Raw genomic sequence first — 11,452 nt, 5'->3', positions numbered from 1 at the left:
ACTATGTTTGCATTTATTTTATATCTTTTAAAAATCCCCTTTGTTATCATTAACTTGTTTTTGGCTTTATCCTGAAAGCCATTGAGTATTTTGACCATGGTCTAACGAAATTGTAAGAGTCTAGTTACTTTTCATCACTGAAGTCATCATGCAGCTTTTTGGGGGAATGTTCATACATTCAGGTTAAACACAAGTTTTTATGCTTTGCTGTTGCTCATACAAGTTGTCTTCTATGCTTCATCTTTTCCCTGAATACTAGCCCACTCTCTATAGTTTGTTTGCCTCCTTCTTCATAAGTAAATACATCACCCTGGGGCGAAGAGTTATTTAAAACTGTATGATATATTTCGTACACATTCTCCCTTTCATGTCATCTTTATTGTCAGTCAAGCACAGATCCAGAGTTGGTGAGAATATTCCAGTTCACTGCAATGAATTTGGATCATACCCTTAGTTGTCAAATCTCATATTTTGTTTTAATTTGGGGTCATCTTTTCTAATTTTTTTTTGTTTGGTTTGGTTTTTCCTTCTTTTATTTTTTGCCTCTCTCCCTCTTCTACATCCCATGATAAATTGCTACCTTCTGAAGGTTAACAGTGAATAGGGAGACCTACTAACTGCATCTCAGCAGCTGGAGGGTTATTTTCTGTGTGCCCTTGTGAGGGCATATCTGTTAACTCTTTTAGATGTAGCTTGATTTTCTGTATTAGCATAATTTTCCATATTTGTTTTAAAGACTGAAATTCTTGTCTTCTATAGCATTGTTCCAATTTGCCAGCATCTCTTAATGAGGGCATAGTATAAAGTCACTGGTAATGTCAGCAGGTTGTTGAGGAGAAGAGGCAGTCAGGGATGCCAGCTCTTCTGTCACTGGTCTTTTGAATCACAGAAGTCCTGGACCACACAAGGCTTCTGAGGGTGTTGGTGAAAGCTGTTTGTGGTCACGTTATATTAGGCTGTGCTTTTTCTACCTAAGTAGCATCAGCCCTCATGGCTGTTCAGGTGGAAACCTCCGCTTGCTGCATAAGCTACTATATTGTTCCCTTAAAATCATCAGCGAAAACCCTAATTTAAGCAAGCGGCATTGTTACCAGAATGTCTCTGTTGAATGAAACAGCATCAGGAGACACTTGTTAGTGGTGCCTATTAATAAATTACAGGATGCTTTTTATGAGATTGAGGATATCTTGACATTGAGAGTGCAGTCATTTCCCATACCAGAAATGTCTTTACTTCAGTAAAAGTGGTGGGTAAATGACTTGTACAGTGGGACAAATGTTTGGCCGTGGTGGTTCTTTGTGAACCCCCAGCAAAGATACAGGGACACAGTTAAAGTAAATTGCCTTTTAGCTACTTTGACTCTAAAGCTTCTAAAAACTGCTTTGGGGTTCAGGGATGCTCACAGAAATAGTGCTCTAGACTGTCATCTGCAGCCCTCCTTCCTCCTGAGGGGTGGCACCATCCTAGATGAAGTTGGGCAATTAGCAATCTTAAATTAGGAAAATAGGAAAGTCTCACTTGCCTTGTTTTAGCTGCTTTTTACTATGTGTACTTCATAGCATAAAGAGATCAGAAAAAAGGTCCAGGATCCAGTTTGGTCACCATAAAGGGCTTTAGAAATGTGTTATTGACCTCCCAAAAAACTTAATTCCATGCGAGCCTGAACAATAGACAAAGCTATATGTTTTCCAGAAGGAAAATATATTATTGGCTCGAAGAAGTGATTAAAATTGTTTTAAAAAATAATAATTCAAAATCCAACAAATAATCTAGAATCTCCTTTTAAATAACCATGGTTTGAAAAAAAACTAATGATATTTATTTTTCTCTAGTTTTACTTACAGACTGTAAGTTAAGAATTATTATAGTCTAATCATGAAACAAATGTTATCTGTTTTGATATGCTTACTTTTTTTGCTCTTAGCAGCCACTGTCAAACTGCATTTCATTTGAGTGCTGGCAAAATGTTAGCTTACTGTAGAGTGAAACACATATGCATTTCATGTGAAACACACATGCGTCATATAGGCTGAGCCTGGCTGAATTGCACCTCGCTGTGAGCTAAGGCATCTGTCTTATCCCCTCCAACATTACAAAGGTAAGGGACAGCAGGAGTGATTCATGTGAAGAATTTAAAAAATATATTTAATTAAAATTTTAACTAGGAAAGGGCTGTGCTTTTATGTACATGGACATCCTTTCTTCTGTTTTTGAGACTGAGCCTCTCTGAAAAGCACTCAGTTCAGCTTGAGTAACCCGCTTGAGCCTTGCTTAAAATGAGGGGCTGCTGTTTCTAACCTCTTGCAGGGAAGCCTTCAGCTGGAGCCAGGAAACAGAGCACAACCCAAGCTGCCAGCTTGTTAGCGTGAGAATCCTGCCTTCATTGAAGTCTTTGGATTAATGAGTTCAGACAGACAGATGTGAAACTCCATGTGTGGGGGAAGGGGTTTCTCATCAGAGGGCCCTGGAGTGTTCTTGGTGGCAAGAGCAGCCTTATTCCCTGAAAAATACGGGGTGGTGACGGAGCAACTGTGAAGGAAGGCTGGCAAAATGGAAGGAAAATTATAAATATTGCAGGTATCTTTGTACTGGGAAGTAGTGCACAGCAGCTACTCTGAGTCCATCCAAGAAAACCCTGTGCTTTCTTTATGTTCACTGTATAAATCTTAAGCTAAAATGAGTTCCCAACATCTCAATACAATAATGCTACCAATGCATCGTTGCTAATAGAAGTGATCTGAGTTTCCCATGAGCCATCACTTCAGGAGAACTGATTTCTTTGGGGTAGAAGATTTTATAAAACACCAGATCTGTCATAGCAAATCCATCAAGATTATCCCCTGCACACTAACTTTTCTGCTATGCTATCAAAAATAAATAATACAAAATAAATTCTAAACATCTTCATCAAGCACTTACAAATTAGGGGATGCCCTGTGAGGCACAAGTCACAGTATGTGTATTTTACAATAAAATATTTACATATTCTGTGACATCTCTATAGTACAGGAGAGTAGAATCTTGAATAGCATTTGGAATGCAATTGTGCACATAGAAAAGCAAATAGAAATGTTACATAGTATTTCATAGAATGCTTATAAAATTATTATGGGAATATAAAAATGCCTAACACTGATATCCTGAAATCCATGTAATAGATTTTTTTGTACAGATTGCATAGTCCAATTTAATATTAATTACATTTTTATGATGCTGTATGTTGTAAATGCGCATATGCACACGTACCGTTACACACAAACACGTGCTCTGTCATACTTACTAAAGTGTATATGTCACACTTTCTATTTTGTGTTGTATGCTAATGTTAAAACCAAGAAAGTAGAGGCGTATTTTCAGTCTAAATTCATAACACTGGGAATGGATAAATAGGAACAGATGTGATGTAGAAGGAATTTTATTCTGGAGGGCTGTCATAACAGAATTAAGCTATCCAGCTGACTTCACATTCGATGGTAGAAACTTTCAACAGTGGGTGGTGTATGAGCACAGAGGCACACCACTTTAGAGCTCAGCGAGTAGTTCTCAAATATAGCCAAAGTAAAGCCTGGTGAAAGATTTAGAAATAATAAGCAGCAGCTGATGCAAAAAAACAAATGCTGGGTGGACATAATGTGTCACAATAGCCCATCACATTGAGATAATGTACAGCTGCAATGACGTCAACTGTGATGGGGTCTTGGAATAATGCAACTGAATAAAAATAATAAAAAAGGCTCTGTTAGCATACACAGTGTGGTAATAGGCTGGGGACTTTAGAGTACTCTCTTGAAGTGTGTGACCTCTGCCAAGAACATGGATGTTCTCAGGTTTGGGGGTGAATAACTCCTGATGCAGTCAGTTAACAGTATCTTTCAAAATTTCCCATGGAGCAGGCCCTGCAGCTACAAGGCCAGAAAAATACATCTTGCATCATCAACATAATGGTAATATTCTGTCCTGTCTTTAGGAATAATCTAAGAGACTTCATATTTACAACATGGGAAATGGGAAAGGAAGAGAGCCTTGAAGGGTGCCACATTTCAAATTCCTTTACTCTGACACATAATTACCCAGCAGAACCAGTTGTCTCCCGTTTTTTAGACAGCTGGAAAAGGAGGGATGCTCTTACGGGTAAGACCTTGGGAGATACAAGCTCAGTAGCTGGCTCTGAGAGAGCTCTTTTAGTGTGCCCTTGAGCAAGTGCTTCAAGTGGCTGCTATTTGGTACCCCTTCTTTACAAGAGGACTACTATTTCTGGTCTTCTAATTGTCTTGATATTTCTGGGCCCTTGGGGATGTGACTGGGTTGCAGCAAAACACCTACAAAGTGTCAAACACACGATGTTCTAATGCTGTTTGGACCCGTGTGCACTACCAAGCTGCAAATAATGAACAGTGAATGAGGCTACTGGAGAACAGCTTTAGAAACATCAATCACTTCCTCTGGTTGCTAAAATGAAATACTATGGATTAGAAATATTAGTTATTTAAAAATTCCAGGAAAATCTAAACAATACTAAACCTTTTTATGGACAGAACAGGTAATAACACCTATAATTTATGCTGCCCTTCAATTTAATTCCAGAGTTTTTCCGTTTTCCTAGAAACGGGCAAAACTGAGTAGGATTATTTGCTTCAGGCTGAATTTTAGGGCTATTTTCTTGGAAAGTTTCTGAGTTTCTCTTATTAAGGAAACAATCTAGTGTTTTGATCACTATGAAATGCTGACACCTGTTTCCTTTGGAAGCTTTCAAGCAGAAGCTTGAAATGTATTGCAGAAGGGCAGAGAAAGAGGAGGTTCCCTTTCATTATTTCCCTGAAATGTTATTCCACTTGAGCTGTTTTTTCTCTCTGCAAGATGCCTGGTGCGCATCCAGTTTTCACTACAGATGCTCCGGCACTCTGACCAAGCCATACACATGCCAGCATCAGTGTTTTGTGCACTGAACATTCACCATCCCAAGGGAATAGCACTAAATCAGGACTTTGTAATTGCTCATCCCAGTTGCTGGTGCTATGGAGATGTATCTGCCTGCAGAGAGAGTGAGCAAAAGGAAGGAAATTCCTTCTTCCATTCATGTTCTTACTAATCTCCCTACTCTAAGCAGACATCAGAAAAGAATCAGAAAAAAAATCTCAGCAGCAGCAAAGAAGGAAGACAGGAGTTTTGCAGGGGAGGCACCTGGGGGGTGGGGAACTGAGAGGAAGGGGACAGGGGTGAGGATGAGATTGAGGGAATGACAATTCATGGGTCTGGAGAAGGGGGAAATGGGGCAGGAGACTGGCAGCTGACAGATAAAAGAGGAGATGGAGAAGGCCTGGATGGGACAGGAAAAGGCTGGGCAAAAACCTCTAGAATCTGAAGCTGAGCTCCAGAATCCCAAATCTCAGCAGCTGTTTGCTGCCCAAAATGTTGCTCTTAAACCCTCTTTTAATGGGAAAGCTTTACAGAGGATGACTCTGCAGGAGTTTACTCTACTAGGAGTGAAACTAATGGGGCTTATCTTGCCAGCAGCCTTCCATGTTTCTCAAACTCTCTGATCTAGACATTTGAAAAGACTCTTTCCAATTTGGGTGCACACTTAAATGTGCACTTCCAGGAAGAGCAAACAACCTAAAGAATGACTGCCTATCCATGGCGCATGGCCATGGGTTCCAAAAGTCCATTTAGGTCACTTCTGGAGTTTGGAAGACTCTTGACCTTTCTAGAAGAGACTCACTTTGGATATGAGGCCATTTTATAGCACTCACATAGTCTTGCTAAAACTTACAAAACTTTGGCAGCAGCCACATATTTGTCAGACTTCTGAAGTAGCATATGAAGTGAACTTGTATTTTAAGCATGAGCAAGATGGAGCCGAGTTTAGCGTACCTAGCTTCAGCCACATTTTCGTCATGCAAGGGCAAAATTTCTGATCAGAAAATTATGGGACCATAAATTTTCAGGTTTGCGTGAATCAAAACCTGTTCAACTGATTTTGCTTCAGCTTCCCAGACTGCTGATGGAGACAGACCGTGCAGATCTGAAACTTCAAGGGAGCTTGAGATGAAGTGCTGAGCAATGCCAGGAGACAAGCTTGAACAAAAGCCACACCATAGTTAACAAGAAGAACTGTTACAACACACACAGTATGGTGTAGCACAAATGCAAAGTGTAGTGCAGGGGCAAACACACCTATGCTGAGTGGGAATATGCTCAGAAGGAAGGTATGGTGGTGTAATTAATCATCTACCACTCACAGACAGGCAAATCATCAGAAGATGACAAAGAAATGGGGCCAGGACATCACTTTCAGTCACCAACACAGGAAAAGGGATCTGGGACACACAGCATAGAGAAGAAAAGAAAAATCTCCTGCAATCCCATGCAAAACTTACACCAAACCACAGAGGACAAATAGGAAGTCCTGAGTCTTAACCCATCCTGTGCCTCCGTGGCGACTCTGCATCCTCACTCTCTATTCAGGTCTCTCACTTGCTCAAGAAAGGCACAAGTATTAATGTTAAAAAGGTTCACACAGAAAATGGTCCACTTCTTAGAAATTATTCCAGCCAAAAATGTTGGTTGCAGCCCTCCACGGACACAGAAGTATTCCTGAGGCAAATCTCCTCTTGTTTTGGATTATTTGCTATCGGTGTGTCAGTGGCAAGAGCATGGTCTGGGCTTCTACTGCACAAGAGGGAAGAGAGGAGCAAGAAAAGTTCTTGTCCTGAGAGCTTCTGGGCCATGACAGACCCCCCAGGAGCAACTGGCAGCCATCTCCGAGCACCAGCTATCCCCAGAGGATCTTGGCGATGCCGAGGGTCGTTAGAGCCATGCACACGCCGCAGAGGCAGCCTGCGCCCTTCTCTCTTGCTGGTGCAAGGGCAGGACCTGGAGACGCTGTGGGCCCACGGCAGGGCTGCCGTTGGAGGCTGCGTCTGGAGCACTGCATCACCGCTAACGCGTGGGCTGTTCTGTGTACCCCGCGGAAACTGCGGAGGCTTGATCAGCAGCTTCCCCCAAAGGACTGGCAGCTCCTCTAACCCTGTACCTACTGCACACAGTGAGTACACACTGAAATGACTTGTGAGACATGTGAAATGTAAGATCTTGCCCTTTCTGAGCAAAATGCCTCTCCATCTCAGCCGTATATGCTGCTAAAGATCTTTTTCTTGAGTCTCCGTGATTGGTATTCACGGAGTGAAAGAGAGGGGAGTGGTCTGGGCTGTCAGTACGAAGGAGCAGCAGGACCTTGGCTGCAGCGAGAGGTGTTCAAAAACCTGAATGCTAACATCTCCTACAGCACTTCCCTGAAACAATACGCTGGATAAAATAACGGGAGCCCTGGTAGTATTTTACAGACCAGCCTGTTAAATGGGTGACCACCCTATCAATCTAACCCATGGCTGTGTCTGAGTACCACTTTCTGATACATTTCTATCCATATGTTCTAGAGTGCCTTTTATATGACTGACATGGACTAATAGCTTGGTAGATCATCAGAGCAAGCAGTCAACAATTGCGAAAATTATTGGTGCCTATTAATATGAGAGCGCTAACTATTATGCTAATTGTGTATTCACAGAAGAGCAAATATATGGTACTTTCACATAACAAAGTGTTTCAGCTGATGTTATTACTGATTATGTTCTAAATTCATACTTTTCAGAACACTTGTGCTTTTTTACTTACATGCTTGACAGCAAATTTCTAAAAATATATTTGGTGATGCATCCTAGTACCAACTGTGCAGGGTGTGCAGTAATTTGCTATCCTAAAGAGTCATTGTCAGATTGGACAACCCAGCTCAGTGTGGCAGGATTTTTAGGAACGGTAATGTCATTCCATTAACATGTGCCCTAGTGCTTTGTTTTTTTAAGGACACTGCTGACCACACACAAATGCACACACAGAGTTATGAATGCTGCATTGCCCCTGTAGAAATATGTCTATCATATTTCTGCTGTGACATTTTGTGTCACTCATGGGTGCTGGTACCTGGCTCTGTATAACTGAGACACCAAGCTCCTAGTTTTTCTTGCTGTTTTCTCCTGCCACATGTAATCACAAGAAACGTAGGAGCAGCTTATTTTCTCTCTTGTTACCAGAATACTGCTATTTCTGGCATCTTAACATCTAGATGTTGTAAGGGAAGACTAGACAAAGCAGTCTTGTCCTAAACTGCCGTGGTGGGATACCAGTATAGCGTCCTCTTCTCCAGAGCTGGGATCTGGAGAAAGACCTTCATTCTCCAGCAATGAGGTGAGTTAAATAATGGCTGTCTCCTGCAGACATTTCTGTAGCACTTTTCTAAAATTCTCCAGCTAAAATCTCCAGGCACCTGCAGGAACAGCCTCAGAAAACACAGGATTTTTGCTTTACATTGAGATGTCAAAGCAACCTGCTCTGGATTGCTGAAAGGTAAAGACCAAGGAAGGAGAGCAGTCCTGAGAGAACAAAATACACCTGCGGAAAAGTCTTTCCACCCTACGTGAGTTTTTTTCTGAGGCTACAATAAGCTGAAAAGAGTTGACCTCTCTCCTAACAAGCAATCAAGGATGTTCAAGTGCTACTGGAAGATGCACCTACTTGCTGATCATGCTGTTGAATTTTTTACCTGACATGATTTGTCATGATTGAAAAAAGAAGTAAAGAAAAGAAGTCTGACATAAAATTGCTATTAAAAAGTATGTGTTTGGGGGGGGAGGGAGGGCAACACATTCTTCTCTTTCCCTGAGATCACAGCAATTAATTCACAAGGGTTTTTTAAATCCCACAGCAGCTTAGTCAGAACGAAAGTGAGAACTTTTAGCCATTTCTGCTGAGATGTGCTTTAAAAAGAGAAATGATGTTTCATGGGATACTTTGGCAGTTCTAAAAAAATATGCTCACCTCATTGCAAGACTGATGAAGTTTAAGTACCATTAGCAATAACCATCTCTGAATATGTTCTAAGGATGCTACTGTTATTACCATTGAAAACTCAGCAGTCCTGCTGTAGCAGCATAAAAATTAAACTGATGAGCTGCAACTTAAGTATTTAACAATAAGATATCAAGCGAACTATTCAAATATGCCGCAGCTTAGCAATTCATAGCTGTAACTAACGGAGAATGCAACAACAAGTATTAGAGAGATTAGTGAGAAGCATGCAGTGTGAACGCTGGGGAGGGCATAATGGGTGGCGGAAGAAATGAGGCAGCGAAGACAGATAATTTCTGACGGGACAAGACATTTTAGTAGCTCTGAAGTTGACAGGTAGTAAAGCATTAAATGTCTGAACCAAATCGATTGGAGTTGATAATACTGTAGTAGTAGCAGCCAATTTTTCTGTTGTATTCTAATGGTTAAGGTGCTTGGCCAGGAAGATGACTGTTTTCAGACCAGTGCAGCTTTTTTCTTCCTTTGTCTAGTCAGGAATGTAGGAGTTAGAGGAACAAGAAGGAAGGAAGGAAGAGTGGCTCCAGAAATGAGGGCTTAGACACTCATCTTTGGCGTAACAGGTTAGTGACTGGTACCTTCCACGGGGAAATAACAGCCAACATTCAGTTCCCTCCTTGGAGTCATTCAGACACCTACCTCCTGCCTACCTCGTGTCCTAGGGCTAGGACTTCTCTGGGAATAAAGTGTTGTTGATATTTTTCATTGCGCCCAGGCTATTTTTCCTGGTTTCACATAGGCAAATAACCATGAGTGAAATCAGAGTCAAGCTGTTCAAATTTAGCCAAAAGGATTTGCAGTCATATTTGCTTATTTGTCCATCTTGTGGAACCCCAAAACTGATGGATGTTATGGCTTTGACTGACAGGTGGGAACAAATAGAGCTTCATAGCAAGATTAAAAAAAAAAAAAAAAAGGCCTAGACACATGTATTAGCTGGCTTTGAAGCTCCTGAAGCTCCTTTTTCTGAGCCAATAAAAACTATAATACAAAAGTGAAATGCAGAGGAGTTTGTTACAGTATATTTGTCATAAAACTGAGTGAATTACAGCAATACTTGCAGATAAATACTGTACCAAGAATGGCACATAAATATCACTTTTAAAATGCAAATATCGATCATGAATCTGTCTTATAAGAATATAACTTTTTTTTTTTACTTTTTTTTTACTCAGTAAAGGCCTTAAAATGTAGGGCTATATCAAAATTATTTGTATATAGGTAATAAATAGTATTTGGTGGTGTTACTTTAGTCTCCAAGGCAGAAGCAAGGGGTGGCTACTTCTCTAGCCATGAGCAAAATTCTCATGTTTTTCTTCAACATCAATGTATTCAATATAGACACAAATTGAACTTTAAAGAGGATTTTGCAGACAATTTATACTGGTGTTTGTAGCTGTTTTTGCAGGAGGAGAATTTGCACAGAAATAAGTCTGTTAACATCCTTATGTACAATTGCCCGAGAGAGAAAAAGGATAGAGAAGAGGAGGACGCCATTCAAAATTATGGCAATCACTGTAAAAATTGTTCTTTCTCTGAATTCCATAACAACCATCAGTTGGTATAAAAGTGAATCTGTTCTTTATTACAATTCTTTTTCTCCAATTTGTGTCCAAGCTGGCTTGCTGAGATAAACTGATGGGCTTCTGGCATGAACATTTCCCCTTTGGAAGCTAAAGAGAAAAAAAAAAAGAGATTAATTAAAAAAATTTAAACAATTTTAAAATTACTTTAACATTACAGAACAAAAATGAGAAAAGAGGAAGTTATATTTCAGCCCTACCAGTTTCAACAGTGCCTCCCTAATTTGAAATTGCAGTCGTTCTACGAACTTGAGTCACGTTTGATTTTTTTTGCTTGACCTTTTGTACAAAGAGGCAGGTGTGAGGGAATATTCAGTCCCCTATGAACATGTTATACTAATGAACACAAGTCTTGTGAAGGGAAGGCAAGGGTGGGGGGATGCTATAAGCCCTAGGAAGTTATTTTCCATTCCCTTGCTTCCCGTCCAGAGGGTGTTCAGTGCTTTTCAGCAAGTGTTTAGCTGATACAATCTATCCTATTGTGATTTTCAATTTACAGTGCAATTGACTGATATTGCTAGTTAATGTAGTGAACATGTTTCTGTATATGTTTCATCCGTGTGGTTTAGGCTGTGTTGAAATCGCATCAATTTGCAGTGTTAACTGCTATACAGCATAAATAGGGCCAGCACCGAAATTTGAACTGGGAACTAAATGAAAGGAGGCAGAGATAATTCCAGCTGTCACTATCAATATTTCCAAATGCTTTTTTTTTAATGCATACTTCTCCCTTTTTAAATACTAGTTTGGGGCTACATATAGATAAAACAGGGAACCATTTTTGACTTGCCTTTAGCTCCCCCAGGTACCACTGAGGCAGATGAACGGATGTACACACAGACCACGACCAGCGCTGCCCACATTCGGACTTGCACAGAAGGCACACGCTGCCCGCCCTGCAAGAAACACCTGTAACTTGCCCAAAGGGTTGTGTGCTACTGATATTA

Source organism: Balearica regulorum, chromosome 1 (assembly GCF_011004875.1).
Source record: "Balearica regulorum gibbericeps isolate bBalReg1 chromosome 1, bBalReg1.pri, whole genome shotgun sequence".
In the NCBI taxonomy this organism is placed as follows: domain Eukaryota; kingdom Metazoa; phylum Chordata; class Aves; order Gruiformes; family Gruidae; genus Balearica; species Balearica regulorum.
Note: the sequence above shows the minus strand (reverse complement) of the source record.